The sequence below is a fragment of the Hemiscyllium ocellatum genome (assembly GCF_020745735.1).
Source record: "Hemiscyllium ocellatum isolate sHemOce1 chromosome 27 unlocalized genomic scaffold, sHemOce1.pat.X.cur. SUPER_27_unloc_6, whole genome shotgun sequence".
Classification (NCBI taxonomy): domain Eukaryota; kingdom Metazoa; phylum Chordata; class Chondrichthyes; order Orectolobiformes; family Hemiscylliidae; genus Hemiscyllium; species Hemiscyllium ocellatum.
The window spans coordinates 1,186,686-1,208,255 of NW_026867515.1; the positions used below are offsets into that span (position 1 = coordinate 1,186,686).

The 21,570-nt window shown below is 47.7% G+C and overlaps 6 non-coding genes across 6 annotated transcripts; all 6 read right to left on the reverse strand.

Annotated features, from left to right (window-relative positions):
* Positions 1 to 9,482: 9,482 nt before the first annotated feature.
* On the reverse strand, positions 9,483 to 9,556 carry trnan-guu (transfer RNA asparagine (anticodon GUU)). The gene has a single exon. It is a non-coding gene; the product is annotated as a tRNA-Asn (tRNA).
* A 2,229-nt stretch (positions 9,557 to 11,785) lies between these two features.
* On the reverse strand, positions 11,786 to 11,859 carry trnan-guu (transfer RNA asparagine (anticodon GUU)). Its single transcript has one exon. It is a non-coding gene; the product is annotated as a tRNA-Asn (tRNA).
* A 2,229-nt stretch (positions 11,860 to 14,088) lies between these two features.
* trnan-guu (transfer RNA asparagine (anticodon GUU)) lies at positions 14,089 to 14,162 on the reverse strand. Its single transcript has one exon. It is a non-coding gene; the product is annotated as a tRNA-Asn (tRNA).
* Positions 14,163 to 16,391: 2,229 nt separating this feature from the next.
* trnan-guu (transfer RNA asparagine (anticodon GUU)) lies at positions 16,392 to 16,465 on the reverse strand. The gene has a single exon. It is a non-coding gene; the product is annotated as a tRNA-Asn (tRNA).
* Positions 16,466 to 18,694: 2,229 nt separating this feature from the next.
* Positions 18,695 to 18,768, reverse strand: trnan-guu (transfer RNA asparagine (anticodon GUU)). The gene has a single exon. It is a non-coding gene; the product is annotated as a tRNA-Asn (tRNA).
* Positions 18,769 to 21,002: 2,234 nt separating this feature from the next.
* trnan-guu (transfer RNA asparagine (anticodon GUU)) lies at positions 21,003 to 21,076 on the reverse strand. Its single transcript has one exon. It is a non-coding gene; the product is annotated as a tRNA-Asn (tRNA).
* Positions 21,077 to 21,570: the final 494 nt, after the last annotated feature.

The window sequence follows — 21,570 nt, forward strand, 5'->3', positions numbered from 1 at the left end:
TGTTCCATGTGTCTGGATGAAGAACTGGTTGTTAAAGGTGAAAATGTTGTGGTTGAGAATGAAGCGGATGAGTTGTAGGACAGTGCTCAGAGATTGGCAGTTGTTGGTATTGAGTACTGAGGCTGTTACCGTGATGCCATGATCGTGAGGAATGCTGGTGTAGAATACTGACATGTTCACGGATTCAACTCGTCTGTGGATGCTGAGCTTCTGGAAGGATTGGATCAGAAGTCTTGATGAATGCTGTCAGTTCACGGTTGTGCTCTTTGGTCAGATCTTCTGGTAGTTGCCTGTCGTGTTCCTGTTCAGTTGTTTGTACACTTCCTTGCAGAACTGAAAATGTGTTGCTGGAAAAGCGCAGCAGGTCAGGCAGCATCCAAAGAGCAGGGGAATCGACATTTCTGGCATGAGCCCTTCTTCAGGAATGAGGAAAGTGTGTCCAGCAGGTTAAGATAAAAGGTAGGGAGGAGGGACTTGCGGGAGGGGCATTGGAAATGCGATAGGTGGAAGGAGGTCAAGGTGAGGGTGATAGGCCGGAGAGGGGGTGGGGACGGAGATGTCAGGAAGAAGATTGCAGGTTAGGAAGGCGGTGCCGAATTTGAGGGATTTGACTGAGACAAGGTGAGGGGAGGGGAAATGAGGAAACTGGAGAAATCTAGGTTCATCCGTTGTGGTTGGAGGGTTCCTAGGCGAAAGATGAGGTGCTCTTCTTCCAGCCGTCGTGTTGCTATGGTCTGACGATGGAGCCCCAGGACCTGCATGTCCTTGGTGGAGTGGGAGGAGGAGTGGAAGTGTTGAGCCACGGGTGGTTGGGTTGGTTAGTCCGGGTGTAGGTTGGTGGGGTGGTAGGTGAGGACCAGTGGGGTTCTGCCCTGGTGGCGATTGGAGGGGCGGGGCTCAAGGGCGGAGGAGCGGGAAGTGGAGGAGATGCAGTGGAGGGCATCATCGATCACGTCTGGGGGGAAATTGCGGTCTTTGAAGAAGGTGGCCATTTGGGTTTTACTGTATTGGAACTGGTCCTCCTGGGAGCAGATGCGGCGGAGACGAAGAAATTAGGAGTATGGGATGGCGTTTTAAAAAGACATGAGGGGCACCTTTTTATTTTAAGACAGAGAATAGTTCTCATGTGGTATCAATGTCCAGAGGAGGTGGTGGATGCAGGTACAGTTACAGTGTTTAAAAGACATTTGGATAAGTACATAGAGTCATAGAGATGTACAGTATGGAAACAGACCCTTCGGTCCAACCCGTGCCTGCTGACCAGATATCCCAACCCAATCTAGTCCCACCTGCCAGCACCCGGCCAATATCCCTCCAAACCCTTCCTATTCATATACCCATCCAAATGCCTCTTAAATGTTGCAATTGTAATAGGAAAGGTTCAGAGAGTCTGGACCAAACACTGGCAGGTGGGACTAGTTTAGTTTCAGAACACAGTCAGCATGGACTAGTTGGACTTAATGGTCTGTTTCTGTCCTGTATGACCCTGTAACTGTTCTATACTGGTCTTAAAACCAGTTTCTCACCTTCCCCAATACCCATCCACTTTGTTCTTCAAAGTCAAATGAACTCAGCGTTGAATACATTCAATGACTGATCTAACTGCAGGAAGACATCGCCACTTGTGAACCCAACTTCTCTTGCTAATATATCACTGGCCTTGCTGATTGCTTGCTGCTCCTGTCTGACAACAGACAGTGACTGGTGTAGAAGGACGCTGAGGCCCCTCTGTCCATCCACACATCATTCCTGATGAAGGGCTCGTGCCCAAAACATTGACTCTCCTCCTCCTCAGTTGCTGACTGACCTCCTGTGCTTTTCCAGCGCCACACTTTTCAACTCTGATCTCCATCATCTCACTTTCGCCACATCTCAACAAATCACCATTTAAACAATGCGCCTCTTCTCTGCGTTTTTTAATATCAAAAGCTTTAGATTGTGTCAATTCATTTGCCATGTGTTTGCAAATTGAGACACAGACCTGGATCAACTTTTCCAGAGTCTGTCCCCTCCCCCACGCCTCAATTCACTCTTTCCTTTCAGTTGCTGCATGTAAACAATTGAACCCCAGAATGAAACAAAAAATGGAAAAATTGGTCATAAACAGACTGTTGTACTTACAAAAGTGAGACAGAGGAAGGAAGTTACAGTCTGGGGTAAAGTTCACAGAGGAAGGAGGAGCAGCAGCTTCAGAGCTCACGGTCCAATCGCCACATTTCGACAATGGCCGGCTCTGATTGGCAGGAGGACCAGTCTCTTTCCGGTCCTCCAAGGTTCTTCATTGGTGAATGGAAAGGAGCTGACGCACAGTTTCTGCGGGCACCAAGGAATGTGCGCAGTGCTTTGCTGACACCGCGGAGCATGCTCAGTATGCAGGAAGTTGTTACAGATTTTAAAGTTAAAAATCACAAAACACCTGGTTAGAGTCCAACAGACTGATTTGGAAGCACTAGCTTTCAGAGCGCTGCTCCTTCACCGGGTGATTGTGGAGTGTAAGATCGTAAGACACAGAATTTATGATCTTATACTCCACCACCGCCTGATGAAGGAGCGGCGCTCCGAAAGCTAGTGCTTCCAAACAAGCCGATTGGACTGTAACCTGCTGTTGTGTGATTTTTAACTTGGTACACCCCAGTCCATCACGGGCACCTCCACATCATGACAAATTTTAAGTGTCCAACTGCGAATACGAGAGAAAAATACCAAAGCAATTTTTTGTCGAAATGTTTTTCCCCTGTGCCTTGACATGTTATTCCTTTTGCATTTTGTCTGGCTGCTCAATGTTTCTGTCCATTCCCCAGGGTAGAGGTATTCCAAAACTACAGGGTATAGGTTTAGGGTGAGGGGAAAAGATTTTAAAAGATTTAAAAGACTAAGAATATAACATACATCCCTTACAGTGCGAAGGTGAGGACTGCAGATGCTGGAGATTAGGGTCGAGACTGTGTGCTGGAAAAGCACAGCAGGTCAGGCAGCATCTGAGGAGCAGGATATTCGATGTTTTGGGCAAAACCCTTCATCAGAAAATAGCCATGGGGAACTGGCTTAATCGAGTGGGTCTGGGTGGGATGCTGTTGGGAAGGTCGATGTGATGGCCTGCAGGGATGATATGCCTTAGCCATGCTTATATTGAAAAAGGATTGCCTTAAATCTGCTATGGGACGAGTGGGTTCCAGTTCGTGGGACACTGACACCAGTCCTGGGAAAGGTGGGATTTGTGCTGTCTCTCGCTTCACATTCTGCCCCTTGTCCATTTTCTCCCCAACCACTGCCCCCTGCCCTTTCTCCCCGTTTCACACTGCACCCCGATTCTCTCCCCAACCCTCTGAACCCCGGTCATTCTCTACTCCCCAACCTCTGCCCCTCTCCATTTCTCTCCCTTCTCCACCACCACCAGTGCCCCCGCCCATCCTTTCTCGTGCCTCAGCCCTCTTTGATCTAGTGGCCGAGCAGAGGCTGATAGCCAAGTTTAGAACACATGAGGATGGCCTCAGCCGAGACACTGGGTTCATTTCACACTACAGGAGACCCACCTACACAATACACTCACACACACAAGCACACTCTCTTACATACTCACACGCTCATGCAGACCCTCTCTGATAGACCTGCTCTCTCTCAGATACGCAGTAATACATCCCCACACTCAAACTCACGCACACACCATCTCACATGCTTATATTCCATCACACACACACACACACACACACACATCATATCCAGCATGCACACGCAAACTCACCCACTCTCTCTCATGCATGCACTCACATATAGAAGTCTTTGGGGTGAATCTGCGTTTGCAGGATTACATATTTGGAAATAGAACCAGTCTCACTCAAGATAAGAATGCAGACAGACCCTACCCTCACAGCTTTCATGCATTGTCTGACCTGAGGTGTCACCACCTTTTATTGAACCTTAGGTTACCTGGAGAATGTGACTTTTAAAAAGTTCTGGGGTTTACAGATGAATGAATCGAAATCTACAACCCGTTTTAAAAGATGAAAGACTCAACAGCAATCTAGGTTTCTTCAATATATCATTTATGTTGCATAACACTATAATCTTTTATTCTATATTCTGTGTCTTATGATCCTCCTCCACAGAACCACAGGTCCAAGGAGATCTGTCCCAACTTTCCAATCTACCTTCATTGTTGACACTCCTCAGGCACGGCACCATTCACGTCAACCTGTTCATACCCTGAGACCAACGAGCTACATGCCATGGGCGCAGCCAGCTCCAGAAGCAGCTGAGACTTGCTCAGTATGAAATACATTGTACATTGCTCCCAGAATTTCAAGCAGCAACGAGTTTCAAGAACATCTGCTTTTCAATCTGTCTCCCTGTTCCCAGGACACTGCTGTTTGTCCCGTCCCCAGGGACCGGGCTCTCTCCACTAGCGGATAATTGATCCATTTTGTTTCTACTTGCAAGCTGTGCTGGTGGAAGGCAGAGCCCATTCGCTCTTCTGCTCCCTCTCACTATCACATGGGGTAGGAGACGTCATTGACACGAATGCATCAAATGACAACTTTGAACTTGTTCCAAAGGTCTGTTATGGGAGAAATGGAAAGGTGATGTGCTATCGGGACAGACAGAAATGGACACCGGAGAGTCTTCCCTCAGGTAAATTGATACGAGTGCCTTCTTGCGCAGCCTGTTTGGTGTTCAGAATTTGCCTTGACACAGCAATCCTGCAGAAAGTATTTTGTTACACGGGCGTCTGTTACTTTACCGCAGGAAATGGACAAAAACAGCAAGTCATGTGTTTCAACTTCACCAGTTCATTACCATCCTGAGAGAAGAGGTTTCACATGAGGTCAGAACACACCGACAGAAGAGCACGAAACAACTCAGAGCTCCACAAGGGAGCCAGCGCAACAGTGGAAATCTGACCCGAACCACTCTCTGCACGAAAACGTCCTTTATAATGTCATTTTATCTTCCTTTTTCTCGGTCCCACATGACTTGGAAAACTTCGGTTCTCTGAGGAAAGCTGACCCAATTTTGCAAACTACCTTCATTGCTGACATTCCTCAAACACCGCACAGCTCACGTCAACCTGTTCAACACTATCTCCAACCATTTCACTTCCGTGTTTTCAGCCTCGTTCGTACTCCAGACAGCCCAACCTCGTTTCATCAAGGTGCTTTTTGAGAGCCCCAAGTGTCCCAGATGAAGAGAATCCGAGTGAAACCTTCACTCACTGAGAGTCATCCCCACGACCCTGAGCTGAGGGCCTGCAGGCAATCCAACACGGAAGGGAAGGTTAAAACTCGTCTCTGACACCCGAGCGGCCAGTGACAAGCATTACCCTCCTCACCATAGGATACAGAGAACAGGAGAAGACCACGCAGATCTCCACAAGTGTATCAACTCGACTGTGCACATTGGATCAGTATATCACTGTGAAATATTTATGCCCCAAGCTTTTTTCGGAAGCAGATGAGAAGGCGAGGTGCAGAACAGAGCGCTTTTATACGGGAAAGCTGCTAAAGACGACATTGAGTGAATAGGAGAGAATGGGTTATGGTCCCAACACACACCCGTTGTGCCAGGGGTTACACTTCGGGTCCACTCTTCCTTCAATCGCAACACCCCACACCCACCTCCCATTGTGCCAAGTCACTTTCGCCTGCAACCGCCGAATGTGTAACACCTGCCCATTTACCTGCCCCCTCCAGAATATCCAAGGGCTCAAACATACCTGCCAGGTGAAGCAGCACTTTTGCCACAACCTAGTCCACTGCATTCACTGCTCGCAGTGTCGTTTCCCCAATGTAGCATGAAGCATAAACTAGGTGACTGCTTCGCAGAACATCCCGGTTCTGCCCGGAGGAAAAAGGCCCTGACCTGGCGGTTGTCTGCCACTTTAACACATCACCCTGTTCCCTGGCCAACATCTCTGTCTCAGGCTTGCAGCAGTGTTCTAGCTCCAGATGAAAGAACAACACCTCATTTTCCACTTGGAGACCTTCCAGCCCTCCGGTCTTCAATATCGAGTTCCAGAACTTTAGGGCTTGAACTCCCCCATGTCCTTGACCCCTACCACACAAACGACTCCTTGTTATCACCTCGTCTGCTATGACACACTACGTATTGTTAGCCACTAACAGTCTCCATGAACAGTTATTCGCCCTCTCACGCGGATCGTTATTCACTCCTACGTCCTTCCTATTGTTCTCTCCCTGTGCTGGCGGCAAACACAGCAATGTACATTGGAGACTCTGAGCCAGCTGAAACTTGCTCAGTGTGAAGTACATTCCACATTGCTCCAAGAATTGCAAGCAGCAAAGCGTTTCCAGAAAATCTGCTTGCCATTCTGTCCCCGAGGCGCTGATGTTTGTCTCATCCCCAGGAACTGGACTATCTCCACTGGTAGATAATTAAACCAGTTTATTTCTACTTGCACGTTGTTCTGGGAGGAGGGGGGGGGGGCGGATTTAGGGTTGGTGGAGGGTAGAGTCCATTCGCTCTTCTGCTCTCTCTCTCTCTCTTTCTCCCTCTCTCCCTGAAACCCTTGGGGTGAGAGGTGTCAGTTATACTAACGCGGGGAACATGAACAACTTTGATTGTGAACTTTCTCCAAAGGTCTGTTATCGGAGAGATAGAAAGATGCTGTGCTGGCAGGACAGAAAGAAATGGACACCGAGGACTCTTCGCCCAGGTAAATTCACATTGTTGTGCATCCTTGTTGGTGTTCAGAAATCGTCTTCACGCAGCAATCTTACGGAAAGTCTATTGCAAAGTGGGCATCGCTTTCTTTGTTGCTACCGCGCAGCAGTTAACATCTGAGCCCCAAGTGTCGCAGATGAAGAGAATCCGAGTGAAACCTTCACTCACTGAGAGTCCTCCCCACGGCCCTGAGCTGAGGGACTGCAGGCAGTCCAACACGGAAGGGACAGTTAAAAATGAACCAGTTTTGCTCCCTCAGCCTCTCTGTCCCAGAGACAGGCAGTGGGACGGCATAAACACGTAGCACCATTCTCGAGTAGACACAAGCCGTTCAGCCCATCGAGTCCACGGCGACTGCCTGTCTCTCTCTCTCTGAGGTTACTCACAATCGGTGGGATCCGTCCGAATCGTTGGGGAACTGTGTCTGAGTCGTGATGAGGTATTTGACATGCTTGTCATTCACGTCTGAACCAGGGTGGCGAATCACTGCAGGGAATGGACGAAAACGCAAGGCATTTGTTTCAACTTGACCAGCTGATTGGCATCGCAGAGAACTGGTTTTGCGATTCAGTTCAGAGAAAACTGCTGAAGAACAGAATGCCACTGAGACTTCTAAAACCATGCCCCTTGAATGGAGTGGAGTTGGCGAGTGCACGGATATGCTACATGCCATTCAGAAGAGAGCGCCGATCCAAAGGAAAGCAGCTCGAGGTAGCATTGAACAATAGTAGAGGACGGTTTCGATCCAACGACCACGCTCCCGCTGCGCCACTCTGCTTGTGTGACCGCTGCCCACAGAGCACTTCAGGTTTTCATCTGGCACGCGGCATGCACGTTCGAGACTGATGTCAAAGACCTCCGCTGCTGTCGTGTAAAATGCTGTTTCGCAGACGTATGGAGGCTGTGTAAATAGAAACGTTTTTACTAAATTCCCACATTCTGTTGGTCGAACTGTGATTTCACACTGAATCACAGCATGTGTCGCAGCGCAGACGGAGGCCATGCGGCCCACCTTCGCTCTGCTGGTTCTACACTTAAGTCAACGTGTGTCTCTATTCGTTTCATTCTCTCGCCTTCCCAGCGTAAATCTGCACATCTGACAAGAAACAGAGCCATCACTAACAGTTTGCTTTTGAACTGGAGAAGGTTTCTCGTGAAATTAGCTTGAGGCTCGAGGTATGCAAGGTCAACATAACTTAGGTAAAACACGCAAACACTTGCCTCTTTAGCAGACAGTGAAAGGATTACAAGACGCAAATTAAACATTTTCGACAAGTGATACAGGGGACTGGGAAGATAAGTATTATAAACTGTGAACACCAATGTTCTGGAGCACAATACTTACATTCAAAGACCGAAAACATCCAGGTCCTGATTAATCAGATTGCATTGTGGTACTTTTCTGCAAAACTTCCACTTGTAATGTCCTACAAAAGAGTGACAAAACCCATCCCTGTCAGCCCAGGATAGAAAATCCGAAGGGATGAACGTTTGCTTATTTTCTGAAGACTCACAAAGCCAAGACTGGGTTTTGGTGATTGTTTCCTTTCCACTCCCAGGAGCCGCAGTGGTTGGGGCGGTGGGTTGGGAAAAGTAAAACGTGCCCGTCAGCAGCGTGTGGGGTTATTTCAGCTTCCTCTCATCTGACAACGCTGTGACTTGACTCCGATGTTCTCAGAGATATTTATTGACGCGAGACAATGAGAAGATTCTCATTCCCGCAGATCGGGAATTCAAACCGTTTGCCGGCTTCAGGACAATGAGAAAGATTAATTGGGGTGTGTGAAGAAGCTGTGAGCTGCATTTCAAACAGTTAGGTGGACTCAGATGCGTCATCCATTGCGCCCCGGCCCTTTGCGTATCTTACGCCACCATGCTGCAGAGTTCTGACGTTAACACGGACATGCGCAGCAATGGGAACAGTCACAAGGTCAACAACCAAAGATAATCAGCGTCACTGCTTCCCTTCCACAGTCACAACTTTGTGAAGCAGTATCTTTCACTGGCAAAGGAAACACCCTTGTCCTCAGGTGCCTGCTTCATTTCGATCACGATTTCCAGCCCCTCACTGTTCTAGTCTCATTTCCAAACACTTGGCTCATAGCCTCAAAAGAAGCTCTGCGTGTATCTGCTTGTTCCACCCGAACAGGCAGTGGGTTACAGTTTCCCACCACTCCCAATGTGAGTGAAATATTTTCCCCCTCCACTGATTTGAATCTTAAAGAAGAAGCCGGGAAGCAAGCTCCCTTTCTTTTCGACGACATTTCACATTTTGTAGTCGGCGGGGTTCACACCTGCGTGGGGAAAGCGCAATGGATTTCAAGTCCATCGCATTAACCACTCGGCCCACGAATACAGAACCACACTGACAGCTTCACTTCCCAGGTCTGTCTGCCTGTGGAGCAGAGAAAGAGTGAATTATCGCAGAGTTTGTTTGAATCCAATCATTTCACAGTGATTCGAAAGGGTTAAATATCTGCACACGGCGAGTCTGGGTGTTTCATCGCAAAAGATGAAATGAACTTTCAGTCAAAAACAAAACACGAGACTGCAGGAGGAACTGAGAAGGTCAGGCAACATCGGTGGAATGAGAATCAGAGACAGCGTTTCAGAATTCCGTTTTCTCCGACAGGTACTGTCGAGTTTCTCTTTTTGTCTCGGCTTCTCAGCATCCGCATTCCCTCACGTCAGACATTAATTCAATCCAGAAACCCCTTTGGGGAAAGGATTTCTGTTTGGGGAACATTTTCCTGACCCCATTAAAAGCGGACGGTTTCAAAGCCAAGAACGGGCAGCAAACACACCGCCCCTGGGTGGGCTCGAACCACCAACCTTTCCGTTAACAGCCGAACGCGCTAACCAATTGCGCCACAGAGGCACGTGCGAGTGTGGGCTGCACCATCGCTTAGGGGAGGCTGTTAGTGAGTTCATAATTCAGCCGGCCCCACCGAGAATTACAATTGTCGTCTATCAGTTTTACTTTTACATAATAAAGCCTGGGACATTCATTGTGGAGACACCGGGGACAGTCTGCAGACACATCCATGTCACGAGGAACTAGCTTTGTGCTCCGGGGCCGTCGCCCTTCCAGCCTTTCAGTGTTTTGCCTGTTCCCGAGTTCTCTCATTGGCTCGGAGGAGAGAAGGGGTTTGAATTCCTGATGTGCAGGAACGACAATTCTTTCAATGTCTCAGATCAGTTCATACCCCGAGAACATCAGAGTCAATCTCCCGGCCTCTACAACAAGAGGACGTTGTCTGGACTGTCTCTGGACAATCGTTAGGATGAATGTAGATTGGTAAATGTATTTGGTGACAGTTCTGTTCTAGCCCTGTGAGCGAAACGTGGATCTGAAGGAATAAAAGGGTCATTAACAACATCGATCTGAAATTGGATACGTGACAAGAAACAGAGCCATCACTAACAGTTTGCTTTTGAACTGGAGAAGGTTTCTCGTGAAATTAGCTTGAGGCTCGAGGTATGCAAGGTCAACATAACTTAGGTAAAACACGCAAACACTTGCCTCTTTAGCAGACAGTGAAAGGATTACAAGACGCAAATTAAACATTTTCGACAAGTGATACAGGGGACTGGGAAGATAAGTATTATAAACTGTGAACACCAATGTTCTGGAGCACAATACTTACATTCAAAGACCGAAAACATCCAGGTCCTGATTAATCAGATTGCATTGTGGTACTTTTCTGCAAAACTTCCACTTGTAATGTCCTACAAAAGAGTGACAAAACCCATCCCTGTCAGCCCAGGATAGAAAATCCGAAGGGATGAACGTTTGCTTATTTTCTGAAGACTCACAAAGCCAAGACTGGGTTTTGGTGATTGTTTCCTTTCCACTCCCAGGAGCCGCAGTGGTTGGGGCGGTGGGTTGGGAAAAGTAAAACGTGCCCGTCAGCAGCGTGTGGGGTTATTTCAGCTTCCTCTCATCTGACAACGCTGTGACTTGACTCCGATGTTCTCAGAGATATTTATTGACGCGAGACAATGAGAAGATTCTCATTCCCGCAGATCGGGAATTCAAACCGTTTGCCGGCTTCAGGACAATGAGAAAGATTAATTGGGGTGTGTGAAGAAGCTGTGAGCTGCATTTCAAACAGTTAGGTGGACTCAGATGCGTCATCCATTGCGCCCCGGCCCTTTGCGTATCTTACGCCACCATGCTGCAGAGTTCTGACGTTAACACGGACATGCGCAGCAATGGGAACAGTCACAAGGTCAACAACCAAAGATAATCAGCGTCACTGCTTCCCTTCCACAGTCACAACTTTGTGAAGCAGTATCTTTCACTGGCAAAGGAAACACCCTTGTCCTCAGGTGCCTGCTTCATTTCGATCACGATTTCCAGCCCCTCACTGTTCTAGTCTCATTTCCAAACACTTGGCTCATAGCCTCAAAAGAAGCTCTGCGTGTATCTGCTTGTTCCACCCGAACAGGCAGTGGGTTACAGTTTCCCACCACTCCCAATGTGAGTGAAATATTTTTCCCCCTCCACTGATTTGAATCTTAAAGAAGAAGCCGGGGAGCAAGCTCCCTTTCTTTTCGGCGACATTTCTCATTTTGTAGTCGGCGGGGTTCACACCTGCGTGGGGAAAGCGCAATGGATTTCAAGTCCATCGCATTAACCACTCGGCCCACGAATACAGAACCACACTGACAGCTTCACTTCCCAGGTCTGTCTGCCTGTGGAGCAGAGAAAGAGTGAATTATCGCAGAGTTTGTTTGAATCCAATCATTTCACAGTGATTCGAAAGGGTTAAATATCTGCACACGGCGAGTCTAGGTGTTTCATCGCAAAAGATGAAATGAACTTTCAGTCAAAAACAAAACACGAGACTGCAGGAGGAACTGAGAAGGTCAGGCAACATCGGTGGAATGAGAATCAGAGACAGCGTTTCAGAATTCCGTTTTCTCCGACAGGGACTGTCGAGTTTCTCTTTTTGTCTCGGCTTCTCAGCATCCGCATTCCCTCACGTCAGACATTAATTCAATCCAGAAACCCCTTTGGGGAAAGGATTTCTGTTTGGGGAACATTTTCCTGACCCCATTAAAAGCGGACGGTTTCAAAGCCAAGAACGGGCAGCAAACACACCGCCCCTGGGTGGGCTCGAACCACCAACCTTTCCGTTAACAGCCGAACGCGCTAACCAATTGCGCCACAGAGGCACGTGCGAGTGTGGGCTGCACCATCGCTTAGGGGAGGCTGTTAGTGAGTTCATAATTCAGCCGGCCCCACCGAGAATTACAATTGTCGTCTATCAGTTTTACTTTTACATAATAAAGCCTGGGACATTCATTGTGGAGACACCGGGGACAGTCTGCAGACACATCCATGTCACGAGGAACTAGCTTTGTGCTCCGGGGCCGTCGCCCTTCCAGCCTTTCAGTGTTTTGCCTGTTCCCGAGTTCTCTCATTGGCTCGGAGGAGAGAAGGGGTTTGAATTCCTGATGTGCAGGAACGACAATTCTTTCAATGTCTCAGATCAGTTCATACCCCGAGAACATCAGAGTCAATCTCCCGGCCTCTACAACAAGAGGACGTTGTCTGGACTGTCTCTGGACAATCGTTAGGATGAATGTAGATTGGTAAATGTATTTGGTGACAGTTCTGTTCTAGCCCTGTGAGCGAAACGTGGATCTGAAGGAATAAAAGGGTCATTAACAACATCGATCTGAAATTGGATACGTGACAAGAAACAGAGCCATCACTAACAGTTTGCTTTTGAACTGGAGAAGGTTTCTCGTGAAATTAGCTTGAGGCTCGAGGTATGCAAGGTCAACATAACTTAGGTAAAACACGCAAACACTTGCCTCTTTAGCAGACAGTGAAAGGATTACAAGACGCAAATTAAACATTTTCGACAAGTGATACAGGGGACTGGGAAGATAAGTATTATAAACTGTGAACACCAATGTTCTGGAGCACAATACTTACATTCAAAGACCGAAAACATCCAGGTCCTGATTAATCAGATTGCATTGTGGTACTTTTCTGCAAAACTTCCACTTGTAATGTCCTACAAAAGAGTGACAAAACCCATCCCTGTCAGCCCAGGATAGAAAATCCGAAGGGATGAACGTTTGCTTATTTTCTGAAGACTCACAAAGCCAAGACTGGGTTTTGGTGATTGTTTCCTTTCCACTCCCAGGAGCCGCAGTGGTTGGGGCGGTGGGTTGGGAAAAGTAAAACGTGCCCGTCAGCAGCGTGTGGGGTTATTTCAGCTTCCTCTCATCTGACAACGCTGTGACTTGACTCCGATGTTCTCAGAGATATTTATTGACGCGAGACAATGAGAAGATTCTCATTCCCGCAGATCGGGAATTCAAACCGTTTGCCGGCTTCAGGACAATGAGAAAGATTAATTGGGGTGTGTGAAGAAGCTGTGAGCTGCATTTCAAACAGTTAGGTGGACTCAGATGCGTCATCCATTGCGCCCCGGCCCTTTGCGTATCTTACGCCACCATGCTGCAGAGTTCTGACGTTAACACGGACATGCGCAGCAATGGGAACAGTCACAAGGTCAACAACCAAAGATAATCAGCGTCACTGCTTCCCTTCCACAGTCACAACTTTGTGAAGCAGTATCTTTCACTGGCAAAGGAAACACCCTTGTCCTCAGGTGCCTGCTTCATTTCGATCACGATTTCCAGCCCCTCACTGTTCTAGTCTCATTTCCAAACACTTGGCTCATAGCCTCAAAAGAAGCTCTGCGTGTATCTGCTTGTTCCACTCGAACAGGCAGTGGGTTACAGTTTCCCACCACTCCCAATGTGAGTGAAATATTTTCCCCCCTCCAGTGATTTGAATCTTAAAGAAGAAGCCGGGGAGCAAGCTCCCTTTCTTTTCGGCGACATTTCACATTTTGTAGTCGGCGGGGTTCACACCTGCGTGGGGAAAGCGCAATGGATTTCAAGTCCATCGCATTAACCACTCGGCCCACGAATACAGAACCACACTGACAGCTTCACTTCCCAGGTCTGTCTGCCTGTGGAGCAGAGAAAGAGTGAATTATCGCAGAGTTTGTTTGAATCCAATCATTTCACAGTGATTCGAAAGGGTTAAATATCTGCACACGGCGAGTCTAGGTGTTTCATCGCAAAAGATGAAATGAACTTTCAGTCAAAAACAAAACACGAGACTGCAGGAGGAACTGAGAAGGTCAGGCAACATCGGTGGAATGAGAATCAGAGACAGCGTTTCAGAATTCCGTTTTCTCCGACAGGGACTGTCGAGTTTCTCTTTTTGTCTCGGCTTCTCAGCATCCGCATTCCCTCACGTCAGACATTAATTCAATCCAGAAACCCCTTTGGGGAAAGGATTTCTGTTTGGGGAACATTTTCCTGACCCCATTAAAAGCGGACGGTTTCAAAGCCAAGAACGGGCAGCAAACACACCGCCCCTGGGTGGGCTCGAACCACCAACCTTTCCGTTAACAGCCGAACGCGCTAACCAATTGCGCCACAGAGGCACGTGCGAGTGTGGGCTGCACCATCGCTTAGGGGAGGCTGTTAGTGAGTTCATAATTCAGCCGGCCCCACCGAGAATTACAATTGTCGTCCATCAGTTTTACTTTTACATAATAAAGCCTGGGACATTCATTGTGGAGACACCGGGGACAGTCTGCAGACACATCCATGTCACGAGGAACTAGCTTTGTGCTCCGGGGCCGTCGCCCTTCCAGCCTTTCAGTGTTTTGCCTGTTCCCGAGTTCTCTCATTGGCTCGGAGGAGAGAAGGGGTTTGAATTCCTGATGTGCAGGAACGACAATTCTTTCAATGTCTCAGATCAGTTCATACCCCGAGAACATCAGAGTCAATCTCCCGGCCTCTACAACAAGAGGACGTTGTCTGGACTGTCTCTGGACAATCGTTAGGATGAATGTAGATTGGTAAATGTATTTGGTGACAGTTCTGTTCTAGCCCTGTGAGCGAAACGTGGATCTGAAGGAATAAAAGGGTCATTAACAACATCGATCTGAAATTGGATACGTGACAAGAAACAGAGCCATCACTAACAGTTTGCTTTTGAACTGGAGAAGGTTTCTCGTGAAATTAGCTTGAGGCTCGAGGTATGCAAGGTCAACATAACTTAGGTAAAACACGCAAACACTTGCCTCTTTAGCAGACAGTGAAAGGATTACAAGACGCAAATTAAACATTTTCGACAAGTGATACAGGGGACTGGGAAGATAAGTATTATAAACTGTGAACACCAATGTTCTGGAGCACAATACTTACATTCAAAGACCGAAAACATCCAGGTCCTGATTAATCAGATTGCATTGTGGTACTTTTCTGCAAAACTTCCACTTGTAATGTCCTACAAAAGAGTGACAAAACCCATCCCTGTCAGCCCAGGATAGAAAATCCGAAGGGATGAACGTTTGCTTATTTTCTGAAGACTCACAAAGCCAAGACTGGGTTTTGGTGATTGTTTCCTTTCCACTCCCAGGAGCCGCAGTGGTTGGGGCGGTGGGTTGGGAAAAGTAAAACGTGCCCGTCAGCAGCGTGTGGGGTTATTTCAGCTTCCTCTCATCTGACAACGCTGTGACTTGACTCCGATGTTCTCAGAGATATTTATTGACGCGAGACAATGAGAAGATTCTCATTCCCGCAGATCGGGAATTCAAACCGTTTGCCGGCTTCAGGACAATGAGAAAGATTAATTGGGGTGTGTGAAGAAGCTGTGAGCTGCATTTCAAACAGTTAGGTGGACTCAGATGCGTCATCCATTGCGCCCCGGCCCTTTGCGTATCTTACGCCACCATGCTGCAGAGTTCTGACGTTAACACGGACATGCGCAGCAATGGGAACAGTCACAAGGTCAACAACCAAAGATAATCAGTGTCACTGCTTCCCTTCCACAGTCACAACTTTGTGAAGCAGTATCTTTCACTGGCAAAGGAAACACCCTTGTCCTCAGGTGCCTGCTTCATTTCGATCACGATTTCCAGCCCCTCACTGTTCTAGTCTCATTTCCAAACACTTGGCTCATAGCCTCAAAAGAAGCTCTGCGTGTATCTGCTTGTTCCACTCGAACAGGCAGTGGGTTACAGTTTCCCACCACTCCCAATGTGAGTGAAATATTTTTCCCCCTCCACTGATTTGAATCTTAAAGAAGAAGCCGGGGAGCAAGCTCCCTTTCTTTTCGGCGACATTTCTCATTTTGTAGTCGGCGGGGTCCACACCTGCGTGGGGAAAGCGCAATGGATTTCAAGTCCATCGCATTCACCACTCGGCCCACGAATACAGAACCACACTGACAGCTTCACTTCCCAGGTCTGTCTGCCTGTGGAGCAGAGAAAGAGTGAATTATCGCAGAGTTTGTTTGAATCCAATCATTTCACAGTGATTCGAAAGGGTTAAATATCTGCACACGGCGAGTCTAGGTGTTTCATCGCAAAAGATGAAATGAACTTTCAGTCAAAAACAAAACACGAGACTGCAGGAGGAACTGAGAAGGTCAGGCAACATCGGTGGAATGAGAATCAGAGACAGCGTTTCAGAATTCCGTTTTCTCCGACAGGGACTGTCGAGTTTCTCTTTTTGTCTCGGCTTCTCAGCATCCGCATTCCCTCACGTCAGACATTAATTCAATCCAGAAACCCCTTTGGGGAAAGGATTTCTGTTTGGGGAACATTTTCCTGACCCCATTAAAAGCGGACGGTTTCAAAGCCAAGAACGGGCAGCAAACACACCGCCCCTGGGTGGGCTCGAACCACCAACCTTTCCGTTAACAGCCGAACGCGCTAACCAATTGCGCCACAGAGGCACGTGCGAGTGTGGGCTGCACCATCGCTTAGGGGAGGCTGTTAGTGAGTTCATAATTCAGCCGGCCCCACCGAGAATTACAATTGTCGTCTATCAGTTTTACTTTTACATAATAAAGCCTGGGACATTCATTGTGGAGACACCGGGGACAGTCTGCAGACACATCCATGTCACGAGGAACTAGCTTTGTGCTCCGGGGCCGTCGCCCTTCCAGCCTTTCAGTGTTTTGCCTGTTCCCGAGTTCTCTCATTGGCTCGGAGGAGAGAAGGGGTTTGAATTCCTGATGTGCAGGAACGACAATTCTTTCAATGTCTCAGATCAGTTCATACCCCGAGAACATCAGAGTCAATCTCCCGGCCTCTACAACAAGAGGACGTTGTCTGGACTGTCTCTGGACAATCGTTAGGATGAATGTAGATTGGTAAATGTATTTGGTGACAGTTCTGTTCTAGCCCTGTGAGCGAAACGTGGATCTGAAGGAATAAAAGGGTCATTAACAACATCGATCTGAAATTGGATACGTGACAAGAAACAGAGCCATCACTAACAGTTTGCTTTTGAACTGGAGAAGGTTTCTCGTGAAATTAGCTTGAGGCTCGAGGTATGCAAGGTCAACATAACTTAGGTAAAACACGCAAACACTTGCCTCTTTAGCAGACAGTGAAAGGATTACAAGACGCAAATTAAACATTTTCGACAAGTGATACAGGGGACTGGGAAGATAAGTATTATAAACTGTGAACACCAATGTTCTGGAGCACAATACTTACATTCAAAGACCGAAAACATCCAGGTCCTGATTAATCAGATTGCATTGTGGTACTTTTCTGCAAAACTTCCACTTGTAATGTCCTACAAAAGAGTGACAAAACCCATCCCTGTCAGCCCAGGATAGAAAATCCGAAGGGATGAACGTTTGCTTATTTTCTGAAGACTCACAAAGCCAAGACTGGGTTTTGGTGATTGTTTCCTTTCCACTCCCAGGAGCCGCAGTGGTTGGGGCGGTGGGTTGGGAAAAGTAAAACGTGCCCGTCAGCAGCGTGTGGGGTTATTTCAGCTTCCTCTCATCTGACAACGCTGTGACTTGACTCCGATGTTCTCAGAGATATTTATTGACGCGAGACAATGAGAAGATTCTCATTCCCGCAGATCGGGAATTCAAACCGTTTGCCGGCTTCAGGACAATGAGAAAGATTAATTGGGGTGTGTGAAGAAGCTGTGAGCTGCATTTCAAACAGTTAGGTGGACTCAGATGCGTCATCCATTGCGCCCCGGCCCTTTGCGTATCTTACGCCACCATGCTGCAGAGTTCTGACGTTAACACGGACATGCGCAGCAATGGGAACAGTCACAAGGTCAACAACCAAAGATAATCAGTGTCACTGCTTCCCTTCCACAGTCACAACTTTGTGAAGCAGTATCTTTCACTGGCAAAGGAAACACCCTTGTCCTCAGGTGCCTGCTTCATTTCGATCACGATTTCCAGCCCCTCACTGTTCTAGTCTCATTTCCAAACACTTGGCTCATAGCCTCAAAAGAAGCTCTGCGTGTATCTGCTTGTTCCACTCGAACAGGCAGTGGGTTACAGTTTCCCACCACTCCCAATGTGAGTGAAATATTTTTCCCCCTCCACTGATTTGAATCTTAAAGAAGAAGCCGGGGAGCAAGCTCCCTTTCTTTTCGGCGACATTTCTCATTTTGTAGTCGGCGGGGTCCACACCTGCGTGGGGAAAGCGCAATGGATTTCAAGTCCATCGCATTCACCACTCGGCCCACGAATACAGAACCACACTGACAGCTTCACTTCCCAGGTCTGTCTGCCTGTGGAGCAGAGAAAGAGTGAATTATCGCAGAGTTTGTTTGAATCCAATCATTTCACAGTGATTCGAAAGGGTTAAATATCTGCACACGGCGAGTCTAGGTGTTTCATCGCAAAAGATGAAATGAACTTTCAGTCAAAAACAAAACACGAGACTGCAGGAGGAACTGAGAAGGTCAGGCAACATCGGTGGAATGAGAATCAGAGACAGCGTTTCAGAATTCCGTTTTCTCCGACAGGGACTGTCGAGTTTCTCTTTTTGTCTCGGCTTCTCAGCATCCGCATTCCCTCACGTCAGACATTAATTCAATCCAGAAACCCCTTTGGGGAAAGGATTTCTGTTTGGGGAACATTTTCCTGACCCCATTAAAAGCGGACGGTTTCAAAGCCAAGAACGGGCAGCAAACACACCGCCCCTGGGTGGGCTCGAACCACCAACCTTTCGGTTAACAGCCGAACGCGCTAACCAATTGCGCCACAGAGGCACGAGCGAGTGTGGGCTGCACCATCGCTTAGGGGAGGCTGTTAGTGAGTTCATAATTCAGCCGGCCCCACCGAGAATTACAATTGTCGTCCATCAGTTTTACTTTTACATAATAAAGCCTGGGACATTCATTGTGGAGACACCGGGGACAGTCTGCAGACACATCCATGTCACGAGGAACTAGCTTTGTGCTCCGGGGCCGTCGCCCTTCCAGCCTTTCAGTGTTTTGCCTGTTACCGAGTTCTCTCATTGGCTCGGAGGAGAAAAGGGGTTTGAATTCCTGATGTGCAGGAACGACAATTCTTTCAATGTCTCAGATCAGTTCATACCCCGAGAACATCAGAGTCAATCTCCCGGCCTCTACAACAAGAGGACGTTGTCTGGACTGTCTCTGGACAATCGTTAGGATGAATGTAAATTGGTAAATGTATTTGGTGACAGTTCTGTTCTAGCCCTGTGGATCTAGCGAAACGTGGATCTGAAGGAATAAAAGGGTCATTAACAACATCGATCTGAAATTGGATACGTGACAAGAAACAGAGCCATCACTAACAGTTTGCTTTTGAACTGGAGAAGGTTTCTCGTGAAATTAGCTTGAGGCTCGAGGTATGCAAGGTCAACATAACTTAGGTAAAACACGCAAACACTTGCCTCTTTAGCAGACAGTGAAAGGATTACAAGACGCAAATTAAACATTTTCGACAAGTGATACAGGGGACTGGGAAGATAAGTATTATAAACTGTGAACACCAATGTTCTGGAGCACAATACTTACATTCAAAGACCGAAAACATCCAGGTCCTGATTAATCAGATTGCATTGTGGTACTTTTCTGCAAAACTTCCACTTGTAATGTCCTACAAAAGAGTGACAAAACCCATCCCTGTCAGCCCAGGATAGAAAATCCGAAGGGATGAACGTTTGCTTATTTTCTGAAGACTCACAAAGCCAAGACTGGGTTTTGGTGATTGTTTCCTTTCCACTCCCAGGAGCCGCAGTGGTTGGGGCGGTGGGTTGGGAAAAGTAAAACGTGCCCGTCAGCAGCGTGTGGGGTTATTTCAGCTTCCTCTCATCTGACAACGCTGTGACTTGACTCCGATGTTCTCAGAGATATTTATTGACGCGAGACAATGAGAAGATTCTCATTCCCGCAGATCGGGAATTCAAACCGTTTGCCGGCTTCAGGACAATGAGAAAGATTAATTGGGGTGTGTGAAGAAGCTGTGAGCTGCATTTCAAACAGTTAGGTGGACTCAGATGCGTCATCCATTGCGCCCCGGCCCTTTGCGTATCTTACGCCACCATGCTGCAGAGTTCTGACGTTAACACGGACATGCGCAGCAATGGGAACAGTCACAAGGTCAACAACCAAAGATAATCAGTGTCACTGCTTCCCTTCCACAGTCACAACTTTGTGAAGCAGTATCTTTCACTGGCAAAGGAAACACCCTTGTCCTCAGGTGCCTGCTTCATTTCGATCACGATTTCCAGCCCCTCACTGTTCTAGTCTCATTTCCAAACACTTGGCTCATAGCCTCAAAAGAAGCTCTGCGTGTATCTGCTTGTTCCACTCGAACAGGCAGTGGGTTACAGTTTCCCACCACTCCCAATGTGAGTGAAATATTTTTCCCCCTCCACTGATTTGAATCTTAAAGAAGAAGCCGGGGAGCAAGCTCCCTTTCTTTTCGGCGACATTTCTCATTTTGTAGTCGGCGGGGTCCACACCTGTGTGGGGAAAGCGCAATGGATTTCAAGTCCATCGCATTAACCACTCCGCCCACGAATACAGAACCACACTGACAGCTTCACTTCCCAGGTCTGTCTGCCTGTGGAGCAGAGAAAGAGTGAATTATCGCAGAGTTTGTTTGAATCCAATCATTTCACAGTGATTCGAAAGGGTTAAATATCTGCACACGGCGAGTCTAGGTGTTTCATCGCAAAAGATGAAATGAACTTTCAGTCAAAAACAAAACACGAGACTGCAGGAGGAACTGAGAAGGTCAGGCAACATCGGTGGAATGAGAATCAGAGACAGCGTTTCAGAATTCCGTTTTCTCCGACAGGGACTGTCGAGTTTCTCTTTTTGTCTCGGCTTCTCAGCATCCGCATTCCCTCACGTCAGACATTAATTCAATCCAGAAACCCCTTTGGGGAAAGGATTTCTGTTTGGGGAACATTTTCCTGACCCCATTAAAAGCGGACGGTTTCAAAGCCAAGAACGGGCAGCAAACACACCGCCCCTGGGTGGGCTCGAACCACCAACCTTTCGGTTAACAGCCGAACGCGCTAACCAATTGCGCCACAGAGGCACGTGCGAGTGTGGGCTGCACCATCGCTTAGGGGAGGCTGTTAGTGAGTTCATAATTCAGCCGGCCCCACCGAGAATTACAATTGTCGTCCATCAGTTTTACTTTTACATAATAAAGCCTGGGACATTCATTGTGGAGACACCGGGGACAGTCTGCAGACACATCCATGTCACGAGGAACTAGCTTTGTGCTCCGGGGCCGTCGCCCTTCCAGCCTTTCAGTGTTTTGCCTGTTCCCGAGTTCTCTCATTGGCTCGGAGGAGAGAAGGGGTTTGAATTCCTGATGTGCAGGAACGACAATTCTTTCAATGTCTCAGATCAGTTCATACCCCGAGAACATCAGAGTCAATCTCCCGGCCTCTACAACAAGAGGACGTTGTCTGGACTGTCTCTGGACAATCGTTAGGATGAATGTAGATTGGTAAATGTATTTGGTGACAGTTCTGTTCTAGCCCTGTGAGCGAAACGTGGATCTGAAGGAATAAAAGGGTCATT